Here is a 16,120-nt window from a genome sequence, read left to right on the forward strand (position 1 = left end):
ACAGACTTGAATTTCACTACCTGGATTCTTCTCTTTGGCTTCATGTTTGCAGATAGGATGGTTGAGGAGGATGGAGCTATTGAGAGGGTGGCTGCTCTGTGCAGTTGCTTTTGTTTATATTCTTACTGACCTGGCACAGTGTAGGTGGAGGCGATGCATATTTTCTGACATTGGGCCTGTGATGTATGGCCTGACCTTCAAAATGAGAAACATCATCTCTGTGGGTGAGACTATAGCCGTGCAAATGCTTTTATCCCATATTGCTCAGCAGTTTGCAACCAGTTCTGATAAAAAGCACCCACCCCGCTGAGTTCGCTGAAGCTTGTATATTGGTTTTAGGTTGAACATTTTGGCAAATTAAGGCCTGAGTGAAACCATAAAATTGGTTTTATTTACAACAAAGCCTTGTGGTGTCTGTTGGTTGTTCTTACATCTCTTTCCTTTAATCTTTGAGGTTGTTTCTGTAGGTGGCTTATCTAACTTTACATTGAAATTTGCATTCATTTCAGGATAATACTTCCCCTGGGTTTCTTCTTAATTGACATTGGACATGGTCTGCATTCTCAAACTTTGTGCATAAAGTTGGTAACTATACAGAGTCCTAGTTTACACCTACCCCAGGTGATTCTGATTCGGGAGATGGGAGATGGAAACCCAAACTACACGTTGTTAGTCAGTAGGTGACTCCCCCAGTGTGAATCTACTGATCTCATGTTTAGAAATACTGCTGTATACCATGCAAAGTTGTCATTTTCTAACTCTGCTAAACAATAAAGGTTCACAAGCCATACTTCTGATTTACCATAAAGTTTGAGTTTTTCTCCATTTGGTTCAATGGTGTTGCTATGGATGGCATTCATAGCAAATGATAAGATTGGGCATAGTATACTTTGAGTGAATTCTTAGTTTTCCTTAGAATAACAAGATAATGAGTTAGAATTATAAGAGAGCCATCTAGTGGATAAGGATATAGGCCTGTTGCATCTTGTCTTAATGTCGGCTTTATGGTTTTATCAGATTACAGATTTAAATATAAATGAAATTAAGTGTAGATATATACTTTGAATATATTACATTAAATATATATTAAATGTTAGTGAATTTTGTTTTTGTTCTTTTTGTTTTAAAAAAATAATTTCTTATTTTATAAATGAGTCTGTACTTTTAAGTAGTTCTACTCCTTTAAATGAAACATGGATACAGAGATGATAAGACATGATTTTACCGTAAAATAAAACACACATTATATTTTTAGGGACATAAATATATGCTAGTAACTAAGACATATTTTTTAATGCCTACTATATGTTCCTTGGATTTGAATGTAAAAGAGATTTTAGGACTTAAATAGTAGTTTATGCAATTAGAGAATGCAGAAATAGCGTGAAAGAATTATAGTCTAGATACATTACTATTTTTTATATACTCTGGAAGTTTTTAACAGTTCGTAACAAATGCCTTGGGCAGATTAGGGCATTGCCAAAAATCAACATCATGCTACTTACATTTACAATCATCTGACAGTCATCTCTCAGATGAGCATCCTCCTGATTGCCTAACATGTTTCTTTTATAATGTAATAAAGGTGAGTTACACATTTGAGCAACAGTGTTTGTCTGTTATACCTAGAGAGAAGAAAAAAGATTGTAGGAGAGCAAGATACCCAAGATACTAACTTTTCCAGGCCCACATTTTAAGTGTATTGTCAAAAGAAGCATTTTATTTTTATTTTTTTTACTTTTTTATTTTTTTGAGACAAGTGTCTTGCTCTGTCGCCCAAGCTGGAATGCAGTGGCCCAGTCTTGGCTCACTGCAACCTCCACCTCCTGGGTTCAAGTGATTCTCTTGTCTCGGCCTCCCTTGGAGCTGGGATTACAGGCACCCACCACCGCACCCAGCTAATTTTTATATTTTTAACAGAGACAGGGTTTCACCATGTTGGCCAGGCTGGTCTTGAACTCCTGACCTCGAGTGATCCACCGGCCTTGGCCTCCCAAAGTGCTGAAATTACAGGTGTGAGCCACCGTGCCTGGCCGAAAGAAGCATTTTAAAAGTTTGATATTTTAAATTAAATTGAAGATACTCTATCACAACTTAACATTCTTATGCTGGGTCATCCCTCCTTCCCCTGTACTCAAGCTCCTAGAAATCTCATCTATTTATACCTGACTCTGCTATTCAAGTAACTTCCAGGTTTTCTTCCCCCAGCGCTACATCTTTTCTTCTCTTCTCCAGGATCCTGCTGGACATCACTTCCTGATATTCTTCTGGCACCTCAACATGGCCCAAGTCAAATGAGTTATCTTTGCACTGTTTTTGTATTGTGGATTTCAGTTAAAGGGGCTTACCTTTAATTTTCTTAAGAATAAAAGATTATAGTCTTATTTAATCTTTCTTTTTTTCTTATCTCCTTCCCCCAGTTTCCTGTTGGTTCTACCTCTAAAACCTATCTGGCATCATTCATCAGGATACTTTGCAAAATGAGGATTATGAGGTCAGGTCCCGTGGTAAGCAGGGAGCCAAAATAAGACCCTCAGAGTTTCTTGCCTCCCTGTTGTACACACCCAGTAAAATCCCCTTCCCTTGAGTGTGTATGAGACTATGAATATGATGGATACCACACCCCCGACTAGGTTACGTTATACAGCAAAATGGAAGATAATTTTGTGTATATAATTTAGGCTGCAAATCAGTTGATTTTGAGCTAATCAAAGGAAGATTATTCTGGGTGGGCCTGACTTTATCAGGCGAAAGCCCCTAAACTAGGAACTGGGCTCTTCCTGCAGAGATAAATTCTCCTGCTAGAAATGAAGTACTCCTTGACAAAGTAAGCAGCCATGTTGTAAGTGGGCCCGTGAGAGGGCCATGTGGCCATGAATTTCAAGTGGCCTCCAGGAGCAAAGAGTGGCTCTTGTCTGACAACTAGCAGGAACAGAGATCTATAACCACAAGGAAATGAATGCTGCCAACAACCACATGAGCTTGGAAGAGCACCCAAGCTCCATAAATAAATGCAGCGTGGCTGGCACCTCAATACTGCTTCGTGAGACTCGGAGCAGGGGACCCAGTTAAACTGCACTTGGACTCCTGACCCACAAAAACTGTGAAATAATAAATTCAGGTTGTTTTAAGCACTATTTTTTAATTTTTAATTTTTCTGGATATATAATGGTTGCACATATTTATAAAGTAAGCCACTAAATTTGTGGTTATTTGTTATGCAGCAATAAATAACAATAAATGTCCTCATTATCTTTTGCTTTGGATCAGTGCAGTAACCTTCAAATGAAGCTCTCTTAGCTCATCCGTCTCCATGAAATCCTACATAACACAGCCAAAGTCATCTTCCTTATCCTACATAAGACAGCCAAAGTAAGCTTCCTTATAAACAGACTATAATGTAACCTCCATGAGATAGGGGATTTGTTTTGTTCAAAGCTGTATCTCTAGAAGAACGCTAACATTTATGCATGCTATAAATATTGACTGATGGACTGAATGAATAAATATCATCTGTCCTCCTACACATACATCAAAACCTTTGCTGGTCCCTTGCCTACAGAGACATCCTCCAGATATAAGAAGAGGGAAGGTATATAATAAAATGCTTCAGCATACAGGTTCTAGAGTAAAACCTTGGGTTTAGATTTCAGCTCTAATATTTCCTAGCTTTGTGATCTCTTGGAAGATGTATGACTTTACTAAGCTTCGGTTTTCCAATTTATAAAACATGAATAACTTTTACCACTCAAGACTGTATTGAATATTAAATAAGACAATGCATTTAACATATTTTCACAGTGCCTGGCCTATGCAATAGATCAACAAGTATTATTTATGATTATAACATTTAAGGCCCTTTACTATCTACCTTTCCTTCCTGTCCTCCAGCCTTATGAAGCTGGCACCCTTGTGTTTCCTGCCTTTGCAGCATGATGGAGAGTGAGATGCATGGATACTTTTAAAGTGTCCGCTTCTACGCATCCCCTGCTAAATGACCTTGAGCAAGTTTCTTCGCGGTCTCAGTTTGGTTATCTGAGGAATGGGGCTAATTTGAATACATAGTTCTCGAGTTTGTATTGAGTCGATCCCTGCATTAGTCAGTCACATTGAACAATAACCAAATATTGGCCACTGAGGTCACTTACTGCAGGGACAATATAATGGATGTCTTTCATAACATTATGAAGACCCATGGAAAACTTTTCTTAATATTAGAAATAGTTGTGTTGGTACTGAACAATCAACGGTTGTTACTGTTTTTATCTGACCAGGCTTTTCTCTTTGAATTAGCTTCTAGTTGAGACAATCTGTACTGACTCTAGTTCAGACCTTGTTCCCTGTCTCTGTGTATTTCCTTTTTTCTCGTTACAAATTTCTAATTTATGTTTTCCTGCTATATTTAGGTAAGTTACCTTAAATTCATTCTTTAAAAAAAAGGTAGAAGTAAGTATATAAAAACCTTCCATGGTTGTTACATATGTAACAAGCACTATTCCTGTGTCATTTGTGTGAGGGTATGTGTGTGTTTTAATGGTGAGAGTTAACAAATTATGTAAGAAACACTGACATTGGAAAACTGATTTTAAAAAAACAACTTGCAAAATTTCATCAAATGAGTCGTTTCTTGCATTGAACAGATCATAAAAGCAATTCATAAAAAGGCAAATATAGTGATTCTTACATCACCCATTTAGTTAAAGTATCCCAAATGCTATAGCATAAGGAAGTACATGTGCTAGGCAGCCTTTGAGTTAATGAACTGATGTTGATGTTAAAACTGGTGCACTCTTTTCTCCCGGAGGTATGGCTGAATCTGTGCCACAGCCAGCCACTTTTTCATCAGATTCCATTTGAAAGTCAATTGATGAATCAGCCCTGATGCCTCATTGAACATAATGTCGAGCAGCAAGATTTCTGTACTCTATTGATGTGTTTAAGCAGCATCAAACAAGCACACACATCAATGGAAATATCGGTCAAATCATTTGTCAACAATTTTATAGAGAATACAGTTGACTTCCTAATTTCTTCACTGTTTGGGTTGCTATAGTCTAATAAATCATGCTTCTGCATGGAGACATACTAATACTTCGTGGAAAAGTAATCAGAAGTCTTAATTGAAATAAAATTATATTTGTCCCTGTTTAAAGATATTCAAACACTACTTCAGTTCACAGACTTAAAAGTGAATAACTTCTTTATGACCTTATTGAATGAGGATGTGATTAATGTTACTAAAGTCACACTTACGTTGGATTGGGGAACTGACCGACCATGCTGAGATCTTTAGCAAGAAAATTGAGCTCTCTTCTGGTTAGCGTTGACTGGCTATACTTTGTGCTAGCCATCACTGACTTCCACCTAAAAAGATAAACTGTAGGTGTAAGCAGCAAATATCAAGCCGTCTTAGGCTGTATTCTTCCATTCCTTCTTTTTCTTTTTTTTTCCTTTCTTTTTCTTTTTCTTTTTTTTTTTTTTTTTTTTGAGATGGAGTCTTGCTCTGTCACCCAGGCTGGAGTACAGTGGTGCGATCTCTGCTCACTGCAAGCTCCGCCTCCTGGGTTCACACCATTCTCCTGCCTCAGCCTCCCCAGTAGCTGGGACTACAGGCGCCCACCACGCCTGGCTAATTTTTTTTTTTTTTTGTATTTTTAGTAGAGATGGGGTTTCACCATGTTAGCCAGGATGGTCTCGATCTCCTGACCTCATGATCTGCCCACCTTGGCCTCCCAAAGTGCTGGGATTACAGGCATGAGCCACCGCACCTGGCCCCATTCCTTCTTTTTCTTAATATTTTTCCATTTCAAGGTCACAACTGCAATACCTTATATATCCAATATTAGTAATGAGGACATCTGTGTTGCACTGGTATTGTTAAATTGGCCTTCAGTAAAATCAAACCATTCCTTGCAGTAATGGTTGAGAACTTGCCTTTCACCTAGAGCCAAGTTCATTACAAATTCATGCTCACAGCCCAGAGAAAAACAGGGTTTTTATGAGGTTTCAACAAGTAATATATCTGCATGATGGGTTGTTCCAAGAAACTAAGCAAATGGAAATGTCAGTTTGTAGAAACTGTCAAAACGAACGTAACCTAATTAGAATTGCTGCTTATTTAATAAACCATCAGTAGCCCTACCAGATAGAGTCCTGCCAATCTTGCAAGTACTCATTCATCTTGCATTTAAGTTTGTAGATACTCTAGGCTCTGCTAATGGGAAAACAACGTTAATTAGATACCGCACCCAATCATTAAACAGCTGCAAGCATAGTTAGTGCCCTTAGCTATGAAATGCTGTAAGCCTTCATGTGAATATACCTTGATATGTCAACATGGGACCCCAGTGTGTATTGCAGTTATAAAACAGTGTGCATCACTGTATGCTTTGCACATGGCAGATCCTCACAATGTACACATCGATAAGTAGTTTTTATTAATGTATATTCCATGTGTTTGAATTGCATGTTACCCACTTAAGGTAGGTTCTTATTTGATGCCCGTAGTGTTTGCATATTAAGGGCCCTGAATACTACTACTTTGCTTAGTAACGTGTCTTTACAGACATTACCTCTGACTTCATGTTTTATGGTTGTTAGTAATTGTGAAACAAATGTGTCTGACTACCACTGGGCAATGCTGCTTCAATAGAGTACACACATTAAGTGTATGACATTCAAAACTAGCAGAGGAGGAACTCTGAAGGAGGTAGGGCAGGGGATGACAAGAGTGTGGGAGGAGGAGAGGTGTAAGGAGAGGTATTATGAAAGAAAAAATAATCATGCTTTTTTAATTGCATAAAATAATTTGATTGCAAGTTTCAAAGACAAACTAAAAAAGAATGTAATCAATTATCTGTGTGTTGGCACAATAGAAATTTATGGGGAGACTGTGGAGGAAATGAAATGAGAACAGCTGAATGAAGTCAATCGCTGTGATGTGGCGCCTTCCCTATTGTTGAGAATGGAAAAGAGTGCAAATGCACAGTGCACCGGATTTGGCAGCAAGCTGTGTTTTCTCAGTATGGTAGATCTCTATTGCTCATGACTATTGAGAAAGACCTACACACCTGCTTCTGTTATTCTCAAGCTGAATGATGATGACAGAGTTTATAAATAGCCTTTCTTTCCTCTCTGTTAGTGTTTCCTCATATGTGGGAGAAGGTAGATTATCTGGCTATCTAAATATCACCTGGAATTGTTACACCATGCAGTGAATGTTTAAGAAATGAGAGTGGACGATTTTGGTTGATGGTTTTAGTTAGCTACAATGTTTTCAACATCTTTAATCATATTATCCAGACTTCTTATTTGTTCTTCCTTTATTACCTATTGATTATTATAATTTTGGCCGCACATACCTGTTACCTAGAGTCACATTGATACATTTTTGTCATCATGTGACATTGCTTTCCCTCAATCTCATATGCCATTTCTAATCTCATTCTTGCTTTACTGTTTACTCGATTACATCTGAATCTGGGAATCACTCTCTCATCCAACATAACAGCAGCCCTTCACATGGCTCCTTTGCTTCTAACTTGCCTCAATTTCTTTGAGGTGCCAGTAGAGATTACCAAGACCCAATTTGGTCATCCATTATGTTTGGGAGGACAGAAATATTATTTTAGTTATATATTCAGTGACTTACAATTGTTTATCACAAACCTAAAGTTACCTGTAGTAAGCACTGGACCTGTTTCAGGTACACTGTCAATTGTAGAAGGTAGTTGTGGACATGAATAAAATGTTAGAGATGTCAGAGGCCGATGTGGCTGTCTTTAGAGGTAGAGTTTTATTGGAATATGGCCTAGAACTTTATTTTCAAAACAAAACAAAGAAATGGATAATCACCTCTTTTCCTTATCAATGATCTCTTAATATCTACTGAATTAGTTTTGCAAATTATCACTGAAAGAGGATTTCAAGAAATATGATTTTAAATTATCTTTTTCATATTTCTCTAGATTTTAAAAAGCTTTCTTTAAAAAGATGACAACCTTTAAAAATAACTTTTAGATACCATATATGCCTTCCAATCTAAAAAAAATGAAAATATTGGTAATAAAACATTTTTCTCTATGGTCTGTATTAAAATTTATAGTCTGACTCACTCAATACTAATCTATGTGGAATTTATCTTGGGTAGTCTAATCTTTGTTGCAAAAAGTGCAATACATGTCTTCCTTGCTTTAAGTACTGCTTTCTTATGTGATAGAAAACTGTTACAACTCAATTACATTATTTTTAAAAATATGATATTTTTTAAATGGAGATCTTTTTGAATATCATACCACACTCAATTTCCAGTTAATCAAATGGCAAGTTAAAAATAAGTAGTGTGCATTAGATTTTTATTGCTGCAGTTGTAAATTACCAAAGGCTTAGTGGCTTAAAACAACATAATTTTATTATCATACTCACACAGGTCTTACTGATCAAGGTCTCAGCAGGACTGTATTTCATTCTGGAGGCTCTAGGAGAGAATCAGTTTCCTTTGCCTTTTCCAACTTCTAGAGCAAGTTTGTCCAACACGTGGCCTGTGGGCTGCATGCAGCCCAGGATGGCTTTGAATGAGGCTCAACACAAATTTGTAAACTTTCTTAAAACATTGTGAGATTTTTTTTTTGCAATTTTTTTTAGCTCATCAGCTATCATTAGTGTTAGTGTATTTTATGTGTGGCCCAAGACAATTCTTCTTCTAATGTGGCCAAGGGAAGTCAAAAGATTGGACACCCATGTTCTAGAGGCTTACCACATTCCCATGACTTATGGCACCTTTCTTCAATCTTTAAAGTCAGTAACATTGCATCTTTCTCATCCTTCTTCAGTAGCCATATCTGCCTCTCTGACTCTTCTGCTTCCTTCTTCCACTTAAGGATGGTTATTATTAAATTGGATCCACCTGGATAATCTAGGCTAGTCTTCCTTTAAGGTCAGTTGATTAACAACAGTAATTCCATCTGCAAGCTTATTGCCCCCTTTACTATGTAGCCTAAAATATTCACAGGTTCTGGGGATTAGGACACGGATCTTTTTGTCGGGGGAGGCATTCTTCTGCCTACCACATAGTAGTATATAGGTACATATATATATATATATATTTTTTTTTTTTTTTTTTGAGGCAGAGTCTCACTCGGTCATCCAGGCTGGAGTGCAGCGGCATGATCTCCGCTCACTGCAACCTCCATCTCCCAGGTTCAAGCGATTTTCCTGCCTCAGCCTCCCTAGTAGCTGGGATTATAGGCGCACGCCACCTCACCCGGCTAATTTTTGTATTTTTAGTAGAGACGGGGTTTCATCATGTTGGCCAGGCTGGTCTTGAACTCCTGGCCTCAGGTGATCCGCCCTTCTCGGCCTCCCAAAGTGCTGGGATTACAGGCGTGAGCCACCTCGCCCGGCCTTATAAATATATTTATACCTAGGTTTGCACATGAAAGCAAGCATCACTATTTTAGATTATGGACATTTTAATTTTCAACTTTGGCAGTAGGTTTTTACCTGTAAAATGAAAGGAAATCAACCTGATTATATACTGTGTACTTTGAATCCATTTGAGGCCTACAAATTGTTTGTAAAAACAATTGTTTTTGTCCAACTGCTTTTTTTCCAACTGCATATATGATTTATGGAATTTGATGATAAGATCATGGAATTTTTCTCAACCAAAAGTAATGGTTTGTGACACTAATACATGAAGCACATTCCAGAATGATACTCCAGATTTTAAAAAGAGTAAAGGCAAAAAATTGCTAACGTCTCCAAACATTTTCCTGTGAGCCACTAACCATTGCTAATGTTTCCTTGACAAGTGAAGAAAACAATTATTTTTTAAATATTCTGTCAAATGGTACTATTTTCTTCAGGTCAATTCTAAATTCCAAAATTTCAGGGATTATGAGCAAGCTCTCGATCACTCTCATCCAGAATTTATAGTGTCCGTGAAACTTTATATGCAGTACAGGAACATTTTACATTTTGGGGTTAAGAGTTGCAATAGTTTGGATGATTCCTCTGCAAACTGAAACTAATAGAGTCATACAATACAGGACCATGTTCTTAAGGCAAATATACTATATAGTGAATGAAAGAAATGGATTTTGGTAACTCCCTTTCGGGCTGAACTGAGTAAGCAGTTCTTCACACAAAGGCACCATGATACAGTGATAAAAATGGTGAGGTGGGATACCAGAAACTTGGTTTCTGGTCCTGGCTCTATCTCTAATTATTGCATCCTTTTAAACAAGTTAAAGGATAGCTTTTTGCCTCATTTCTCTCATTTAAAAATGAGTTTAAGAGGAATTATCGCTGAAGTCCTGGATCATGCGCAGCTTCTGTGATGTTATAATCCCAGTTTTACATGGTCACCACATGCCTGACATCATCTGTGGTGGCTCCTGGAAAAAAGAGGGGGTGTGAGCAAAAAAAAGGAAATACAGCAGGGAGATGTGATATGACAAAAATCTTGCTACCACAGTTGTTGGAAACAGAAAGCTTACTCAATCGCTGAGAGCTAAAAAGGGCTTTTATGCACATCTCCTTGCTACTTTACTGTTTTCTGAGTTCAATTCCAATGGAAATGGTAAATATGAAGGGGCCTTAAAAAGAAATAGCATCAGGATGTTTTACTATAGTTCTGCCTTATTGTGTATGGAATAGACTTGATACTAGAAAATTGACAGCAAAGTGTAGTTCTCTATATAACATTTTTTTTCCCCAGCTGCTTTTGTAGAACTGAAACTGCACTCCCAGGGGAAGATAAACGATCCCACAAGGTGCAGTAAAAGTCAGAGAATGCTATTGCAGTAGGGACAAGATGGCCCAGAGACACAGTCTACCTAACACCCACATTTAACTGATGCAGACCTGCAAACAGAGAGTCTTCATGATTCACTCAAGGTCAAGAAGCCGGTTAGTTACAGAGTCAGAGCTGAGGCTGTATTTACTCTTTCCCACAAGCAAGGTTCAACTGTTCCTACTTGAATTGCATATGATTACATACAGTATGAAAAAGGATTTTTTTCTGTTAACTGTTGACAATATTAACATCAGTCACTAATTTTAATAATAGTACTTAATTGATGCTTTGTATGTGCTAAACAGTCTTGTAGGTGTTTTACTCAATATAGTTTTACTAACTCATCTAATCATCCCAAGAATTCTGTGAAATAATTCTACGTACACTCCTACTTTACAGGAGGGGCGCCCATGCCCCATTTAAAGATGACATTTGAACTTAGACACTTTGGCTCTAAATCCAGTGTTCCCAATTGTGCTATAATGCCTCTGAACTTAAATGCTACAAGAAAAATCAAACTACCAGGTTGGACCTCAATTATGATTACAGTCATATGAGATGAGCCACTTAATTGTATGGATCTTTAGATATATAACATTTTATAACTTGAGGCTCATTCATTCAACATGTAGTGATTAAGCATCTATTATATGTACAGGGATTTACCAGGTGTTATAAAGGCTACCAAGGATAATGTAATTGATAATGCTAGTATGCGTGATAAAATGGTATAATTCAAAGTATAACGAATAGCATTAATAACAACAGTTCTTAGATAGTACGTATTTAATATGGGCCAGGCTTTGTGCTAGGCACCTTGCATATATTATCTCATAATTTTCACCCCAGTCGTTAAGCCAAGTCATATTTTTCCATTTTATAAATGATGAAACAGAAGTGAATAGGTAAGCAACTTACCCATACTTACAAGGAAGTGACAGAGTTGGTATTCAGATCTAGGTCTGTGTGAATAACAACCTCATTTTATTTCAACTACTCTGCTTTAAATTGGAAAACCCAATCCTATCAAAAGAACACGTGAGGCCCCTCTCCAGGCCCAGCTGGGAGGCTTATTGCTGAATGCATGGCCAGAATCCATTGTGGCTTCTTTTTGCACAGATCTTACATGTTCCCCGGGGGGTTTATTATCTCCCCATATATGGTAATGAGGAGAAATCCTGGAGTTCATCTCCAGTCTTTCTGTTTAGGCTTTGCCCACCAGTGAAATTTAACAGCAGAGTATTGCAAAGCGTATTAGGAATATGTTAAGAACCCTTCATTTTGCGTTCATGCTTTGATGCTTCAACATCCTTCTCATTGTCCTAATTTTGAGTCCACATTCAAAACCAGCTGAAACCCCTTGAAAATAAACCCAACCGCTGGCATCTGGCTCCGCAGCCACCCACCTTGCTTGGTTTGCTTTCAAATTGCCCGGTGAAATTCACTGGCACCAATCACAAGTCCTCATGCTCTCTCTGCTCATCACCTATTAGGTCAAGCACTCATGGGTTGTGCCGTGTTGTGGCCCTGCATGGCATACTGTCACCCTCTCTCTGGGACCTGTGAGAATAAGAAATGTCATCCTCTCAAATCACTTTCTCTTGTTCTCCTGTGGCGGGACCAACTTTCCCATACCTTAACCAACACCTACATTCTTAGAACAGATGGAATGAATGGAAACGAAGCTACACAACTTTCTAAACTTGTGATTCTAACTTCAAAAGTAATGATTACTTTTTCTCTTTCCTGCTGCTTTTCTATTTTATCTCTCATTTTTCTAACATCTTTTCTCTCATCTACCTCTGAAGATCCACTCTACCTAGGATCTGGAGCCTTCCTTAATTCGGTCACTCATTTAGGGACTGTACTGAGTTTCACTAGGGGTTTCACCAAATAATGATATAATTTCAGCTCTTTATGCCTTTTGAGTGACACTCATAGGAAGAGAAGGATTGCATCTCTACCTCTAAAGGGTCTTGAATTGTGAAAGAGTTTCCCTCCTCTCTTCTCTTGTGCTCTACTCCCTCTGCTTTTCTCCCCTCCCTTTCCCTCTCCCCCACACATGTAAACATTGTGTAATTCCATGTGTGTCCCTGTTATCTATTTGTTTCTAGTGTTAAGGTGACTTACAGCTTAGGGGTATAACTGTATATATATTATATTCAGATGCAGACTTGTCAAGACAAATACAGTCTTCCTGACACTGATGCATGCAGTCAACACTGGAACAGAAAGTTGATAGCTGCATCAAAATTTTTGCAATGGCTGCCATAGAAACCCACGCAAGAGTGACTTTGCACTGAAATATGACATCTCAGGGATCTGTCTGGTGAATCTTTGACACAGAAAGAGAAATAAATTAGAAAACAGTTTTCCACAGAGCCTTTTAGATCCTTAAAACTTGAGTCTCAAAGCACTTGAACAAAGTAACTATTTGGAAAAAGAAAAGGTATTCGTTCTTGGCATTTTTAAATTCATTGAATAGATTCTCCTTAAATGTTAATAGCATTTTGATGGGAGAATTACTCTATTCAGAGCATTCGGCTCACCTCAGAAATGATTTAAAAATTTTATGTTATGCCTTTTAAATATTAAGCTTCTCATTTTCCATCCCATATCAAAACTGGCATAACATTTCAGAAGTCAAGGTTTAACAGTCAGCAAATAAACACATTTGCAAAACTGTTAAATGATGATTATTTTTGCATTTGATATGCAATTGTATCTACAATATATGTCTTGAGGAATATGTGTTTTATTCACTGCATGTATGCAAGCAATAAAATTTCACTAAGCAGACTCCATGGCAAATTAGTTACCTGAGTATTCCAATTACTGAGGTTCCTCAAACCACTAGAACTTTCATCTTTTTTTTCAGTCCTTTTTTTAAATTATACTCTAAGTCTGGGATACATGTGCAGAACGTGCAGGTTTGCTGCACCCATCCACCCGTCATCTATGTTAGGTATTTCTCTTAATGCTATCTCTCCCCTAGCCCCCCACCCCCCGACAGGCCCTGGTGTGTGATGTTCCCCTCCCTGTGTCCATGTGTTCTTATACTTCACCTCCCACTTATGAGTGAGAACATGCGGTGTTTGGTTTTCTGTTCCTGTGTTAGTTTGCTGAAAATGATGGTTTCCAGTTTCATCCATGTCCCTGCGAAGGACATGATCTCATCCTTTTTATGGCTGCATAGTATTCCATGGTGTATATGTGCCACATTTTCGTTATCTGGTCTATCATTGATGGGCATTTGGGCTGGTTCCAAGTCTTTGCTATTGTGTACAGTGCTGCAATAAACATACATGTGCATGTGTCTTTATAGTAGAATGATTTATAATCCTCTGGGTATATACCCAGTAATGGGATTACTGGGTCAAATGATATTTCTGGTTCTAGATCCTTGAGGAATCACCACACTGTCTTCCACAATGGTTGAACTAATTTACACTCCCACCAACAGTGTAAAAGCATTCCTATTTCTCCACATCCTCTCCAGCATCTGTTGTTTCCTGACTTTTTAATGATCACCATTCTAACTGGCATGAGATGGTGTCTCATTGTGGTTTTGATTTGCATTTGTCTAATGACCAGTGATGATGAGCTTTTTTTCATATGTTTGTTGGCTGCATAAATGTCTTCTTTTGAGAAGTATCTGTTCATATCCTTTGCCCACTTTTTGATGGGGTTGTTTGTTTTTCTCTTGTAAATTTGTTTAAGTTCTTTGTAGATTCTGGATATTAGCCCTTTGTCAGATGGATAGATTGCAAAAATTTTCTCCCATTCTGTAGGTTGCCTTTCACTTCGATGATTGTTTCTTTTGCTGTGCAGAAGCTTTTTAGTTTAATTAGCTCCTGTTTGCCAATTTTGGCTTTTGTTGCCATCGCTTTTGGTGTTTTAATCATGAAGTCTTTGCCCATGCCTATGTCCTGAATGGTATTGCCTAGGTTAGGGAACTTTCATCTTTACTAGATGAATCAAACCTGGCAATCCTCAGATACCAAAACAAAAACACCTTCATATACATGTTAGCCCTCATAGAATTCTTCAAAGGCATACTTTCTGTCTTAAAGTATAAAATAATTCCAATATAAATTTTCTTTTCTCTTGATGATTCTGCACCGTAGTACTTTTGGGTGTTAGTGTAATCTACTGGTGCTTTTGTGTAGATACAAGATGCAAGTCGAGAATCAGATTTGTTGTCATCTCTCATCGCTCTTTTTTTTTTTTTTTTTTTTTTTTTTACGAATGTAACCTTGTGCAAGATGCCTTTAGCAATCAATGCCTCAAGAAAAAAAGAGATGATTGCCAAGTGGTTAATTAGCCTTCTGCCAGGTCTTCCCCACCTCAGCAACCTATTTACCAACATGCAAACTTGATGCCCACTAACAGTGGAAAAGTCTTAGGCCTTTAGGGGTCACAGTGATGAGGTACGGGTGACTCTTTACCCACCCCACCCCTGATAGCTGATCTACCTCTCATCATCCTTCTAGTCATGACTTCAAACTACCACCATGCTGCCTGGACAGCTGATGAGGGGATTTTCATAACAGCCAGTATGGCTGCTTTGAATGATTGCCATGGAATTTTTTCCCTCTTCTTTCGGTTTCCCTCCCTTTTACTTTCTTCTATCTCCTGTTGCTACTACAAATTTTCTGTGAAAAGCTGGTTTATATATAGATTACCAACCCATCAGAGAATACTTTTGCTTTCAAGTAGGAAATCAAATAATCATAGCATACTGGGTACTATTTTTTATGGGTTCTCTCTTCTATGTTGTTTATTACTTGGATTCATGGGGATGCTTCATTCTTCCCAATGAGGTAAGGTTTCCAGCCCTCCTTTTGTAACCATAATTGTTTTGAAGTCTAGAGCTGTTCCCAAAGATTAAGAGTTCTGAAAGTTTGGCCTCAGGAGTGGGTGGGGTGGGGGAGAGTAGTAGGTAAGCTGTTGTATGTATATTTATGCTTATTGTTTGCTCAGCAAGCAGTAGACATATACTTGAATTAATCTGACAAAGTGTTTAGTTTTAATGTAAGGGGAAACACAGGAAAATACTCCTATCCCAAAGATGTGAAAAAATAGTTTGTTAGGGGAAACAGGAAAGAGCAGCTCTACAACCAATATATATTCATATCTAAGTTGAAGTCATATATTCTGTTTTATGTGGAGCACACAAATTAGCTTTGCAAGTTGGTCGGCTATGCCTAGATATTTACTGTAACATATATTTTTCTAAAAGCATATGTGGGTGCCTTAAAATTAAAATCTGTACCACAAGGAATATTGGATATTAGAAATTATGAAACAATAGGGCTTATA

General features: G+C 37.8%; 1 protein-coding gene across 1 annotated transcript in view; it reads left to right on the top strand.

The window, feature by feature from the left end:
• Window positions 1-16,120, top strand: part of IL1RAPL1 (interleukin 1 receptor accessory protein like 1) — a 1,371,738-nt gene that overhangs the window by 647,738 nt on the left and 707,880 nt on the right. The gene's annotated exons all lie outside the window — the stretch shown is intronic.

This window comes from Pan paniscus, chromosome X (assembly GCF_029289425.2).
Source record: "Pan paniscus chromosome X, NHGRI_mPanPan1-v2.0_pri, whole genome shotgun sequence".
NCBI lineage: Eukaryota > Metazoa > Chordata > Mammalia > Primates > Hominidae > Pan > Pan paniscus.